The 4,440-nt window shown below is 38.3% G+C and overlaps 1 long non-coding RNA gene across 1 annotated transcript; it reads right to left on the bottom strand.

The window, feature by feature from the left end:
• Positions 1-2,161: 2,161 nt before the first annotated feature.
• LOC309497800 lies at positions 2,162-3,891 on the bottom strand. The gene is made up of 3 exons (XR_014205719.1): positions 3,769-3,891; positions 2,921-3,292; positions 2,162-2,306 (listed from the first exon to the last, which is right to left on the bottom strand). It is a non-coding gene; the product is annotated as an uncharacterized lncRNA (long non-coding RNA).
• Positions 3,892-4,440: the final 549 nt, after the last annotated feature.

Consider the following 4,440-nt stretch of genomic DNA (forward strand, 5'->3'; position numbering starts at 1 on the left):
TGGAGTGAGGGTAAACTCTTGTTAAACCCTCCACTCTTTTTTTATTTTAAAATCTCAAGCTTTTTTCATGTGTTTCCTATCAAAATGAAGCTCTTTATGTTCAGTTTACAAAGATTTTGTCACATTTGCTGATTTTTAACTATTTTGAAACTTATAAAAACATCTTTTCTGAGCTAGCTGACTCAAACCAGTGTTTCAGCTTGCCACAGCTCTAGCCAATGCCATGATGGGCCATTCTCACCTGGCAGGGACTTTGTGGAATGCTGCAACCTCATTGGCTAGTTTGAATACAGACTCTGGGTTATCTATGGATAGTTTGGATAGTTTGAGACACTAGTTTGTTTCAAACTGCTGGAGGACACATATTTGCTCTGACTTGACCTCATTTGACTTTGTTTGATACCTTTACAATGGCTGAACAAGCTCAGAAGAGGTAAGGCTTGTGTTTTTGTTTCTTATCTGTATGTGCTTATGTTATTTGTGTTTCATTCAGAGGATGTTTCCTTCATTTAGAGTATTATTAAATTCAAGAATAATCATTTGAGGTCATAGGTCATTGTGGTGGTGGTTACCATGCTTCTAATGGCGGTCACAAAGATTTCTGTGTGAATACTTTGAACACTTTTTTGATTCTTTTTCTTTCTCTCACAGTGACAAGGATCGTCGCATCATTTCCTGTCTGCAGTGTTTCAAGCCACAGGACATGCTGCCTAACCACCTGTTGAGGGCCTGCATGAAGGACCACACTGATGAGAAGAGGAAAGCAGAGGTGGAGAGAGCCAAAAAGTCTATGAAGGCCTGGACGCTCCGAGGCAGAACCTGGGACTACAACGCCATGGTCAAGCGGTACCCCGATGAGGCATCCAGACAGGCTCTTCTGGAAGACCTGCGTGAGAGGCATTTTTTGATCCTAAATGACCCCATGGACGCATTAGATGATTTTTGTTTCATCTAATCATTCTAGGCCTGAAACATGAAAACCCATCACCAATTACCACCAGCTCTAAATAAAGTTATAAACTGAAAATAACAGACATGAATTCCTCGCCGGGAACGTGCTTATGAAACACGATCATGAAGTCGACACGAGAAACTCCATAAAGAGGCATAACGGGCCGAGCACACGAGACACCTCGGAGCTGCGCTCCGTCTGCCACCAGAAGCGGATCGGAAGTGAGAGTGAGAGAGCTAGTGGATGTCAAACAGGGCGTCTTTAAAGCAGTTGCCCCCGCCCACAATCAGCAGCCGGCGGGACGTCACGTGACCTATAGAGGAAACAGAAACACAACCGCACAAAGCAGCACAAACACTATTCCCATTAGGCTTGACAACGTAACACAGTGAATAAACTGTTTAAGTGAATCTCCAAGACGGCCATTTTGATATATTTGTGTGTATATTTGATCATTTAGATGCGCACACGAAGCCCAATATATACGTTGCTTGTCTCGTTGCGGTGTGTTTCAGAGCGCGTGCCGCATTTGGAACAGCGTCTATTGCGTACATTTTGGTACTTTTAATAGCCTTTTATTATCAAACGCGTCCCGCAGTTTAGCAACAGTATAGACTACATTTTACAACAATCACCGATCGTGCAGATTCTGACGTTACGTTTGGGTTTTAGGGAGAAATGACAGCGCACCGCGGTGAAGGGAAGGAAGTTGCCCTAGACAGACTGCCGCTTTAGTTTTTAATGGTTATACCTCAAATATCTTCTTTTTTATAATCATTGGAAGTCTAAATCTAAAATAAAATTAGTTTAATATCTAAGATCTAAAGTGTAACCGTTTGAATGTTTAGTTCTGTCCTCATCGTCACTCATTAAACAGCCCAGCTAACAATTTTTGGTTCCCAGAATGTTCTCAGAATGTTAGTTTTGGTTCCCAGAACGTTATTTTTTATGGTTTGTTTTTGGTTAGCCAGGAAAGTTTTCTTAACGTTCTCAGAACGTTAGTTTTTGGTTCCCAGAATGTTCTCAGAATGTTAGTTTTTGGTTCCCAAAACATTAGATTTCTAACGTTCAACTAACAACAAACAACAATTCATCTTTTTTTTTTTTTTTTTTACTTTAATAACATTAATAACATACAACAGTAAATCTCTATAAATAATCAGTCTACAGTCCATGTTTTTGTAATTTTTTAATTGTTGATAAAAAAATTAAAAAATAAAAACACAATCATGGGGTTATGCATCACATTCAAAACATAGCAGAAGGTGAAACAAAAACAAACTAACTACTTCAAAACACTTTTATTATTAGTGTAATTGTAGATCCTGCACTACACCACCTTCACCACAGTCATCTGTAAATATAACAAAGAATAGTAATATTATAACAAAGAAAAGTCAAAAGTGATATTCTTGTTTCAATCAGTCATTGCCATTGCCTAGTACCTCAATTATAACATAATAACAGTTTACCGCTAGATGTCACTGTTGAAGAGGGTATTCAAATGGGTGTTTGTTGTAAAATATAGATGCAGCGAGATAAAAATTTGCGATTTACACAAAGTATATCAAATGGATGCGGTTTACAATAACTGCAAATAGCAATAGATTATTTACGCTAAAAGGGTTTTTTGCAACAACAAAAAAACCTGCCATTTTATTGGAACGATATGCTTCTGGGAAACAGACCGTAATATGAAGATCAATCGTACCGTTTTTACTCTTACAATGCTTTTTGTGAAACGCTGCATGTGTTCGTCACAGTAGTATCACTGACATAGTTAATAGTCATTTCAAAATGCATTTAAATACTGTCAGGGTTAGGGTTAGGGTTGGGTCTAGTTTATTTATTGGTTTTGTGACAGACCGTAGTAATGTCTGGTGTTTGTGTGAGCGGACTGTCTCTTGGTGGCATGTCTTGTTTCATGATGGATGTTCTATCTTTATTCAACAAATACAGTGCGTTTACCATTTTAAATTCCTGTGTGGAGCGAATTTCAGGGCCTGTGAGATAAGATCTTCCACTTCTATTGACTTCATTGATTTGAAGTTCCTCTGTGTTGCTCCTAAAAATTAGATGAAATAATCTGATCAAACAACTTCACCAAATCATCTCCGAATTGTAACTACTTTAATTGACAATCAATATATTTTTTTAAAGGATTATGGAATTAAACTTTCCTATGATGAGAGAGCAAATCCTAAGCTCCTGGAATGCCATTTTAATTTTCTTTCCTCTCATGCTGTAGGCCCCCAGGACTTCATTAGTGGCCACTTTACGTAGCGTCTTACGCACAGCCGCCCCTGGATTGGTTCCCCCGATGGAGCGTAGGTAGTTAACCTAAGAAAACAAACATGACAGTTATGTACCATAAAAACATAGAAATTAACCTAAAGGGATAGTTCCCCCACAAATGAGCATTGCTGTTATTTACACACGCTCATGTTTCTTTAAACCTGCATGAAGAAAAAAAAAAAAAAAAAAATTAACATGAAGGAAGATATTTTAAAGAGTGCTGGTAGCCGAACAGTTTATTTTCCCCATTGACTTCCATAGTATATATTTTTCTACACTGTGGAAGTTAACGGGGAACAGCAACTGTTTGATTACCAGCACTCTTTAAAATATTTTCATGTTAAAAAAAAAACCTCCTTCATGCAGGTTTAAAGAAACATGAGTGTGAGTAAGTAACAGTTCACCCACAAATGAACAATCCTTTTAAGTAAAATCATTGTAACAGTTGAAAATTATGCAATGAGTGAGCATTTTATTGTCAATGAACATTGACAGTTTATGTAAATTGCTGTATTTATTACCATCTTTGTCCGAGTCTCTTTATTTTCTAATGAGGTGTCAAACTGTGTAAGCTCTTCTTCAGTTCGACAGGGCCCATTTTCTAGAGTTTCCTCCTCTGTCTCAGTCATAGCAGCCAACAGTCTTCTCTGCAGTGTGAGGATGTCTTGCTGGCCAGAACGTTCTTATTTGGTTCCCCCAAAAAATAACCAAACGGGAACGTTCTGTGTTAACTGGGAGGGCTGTTGTGTGCGCCGTGGCTCCGCGTGAAAGATATCTCTCTCTCTCTCTCTCTCTCTCTCTCTCTCTCTCTCTCTCTCTCTCTCTCTCTCTCTCTCTCTCTCTCTCACACACACACACACACACACACACACACACTCTCTCTCTTTATCAAAAATGCATCACAGACAAATGAGTCAATATTATTACATATAGAAGTGGCTGGTGAGATTAAATTTGCAAGATAATAATTTCTTAATAGCAATAATAAATAGCACGTGTACTTTCTTAATTTCTCCAGCACCGACAGCAGAATCGATAACGTCTGAGCTTATCGATCCAGCGGTCTTTATAGGTAGAGTATCGTAAATTAGTAAGTCACGAAATAAAAGTAAAATACCAATAAATTATGTTATTGGTACGTCATGTGTGTTGCTATTTATCAGGAGCAGTTTCCATGTTTCTTTACCAGCGGC

The sequence above is a fragment of the Leuciscus leuciscus genome (assembly GCF_965113295.1).
Source record: "Leuciscus leuciscus genome assembly, chromosome: 4".
NCBI classification, from domain to species: domain Eukaryota; kingdom Metazoa; phylum Chordata; class Actinopteri; order Cypriniformes; family Leuciscidae; genus Leuciscus; species Leuciscus leuciscus.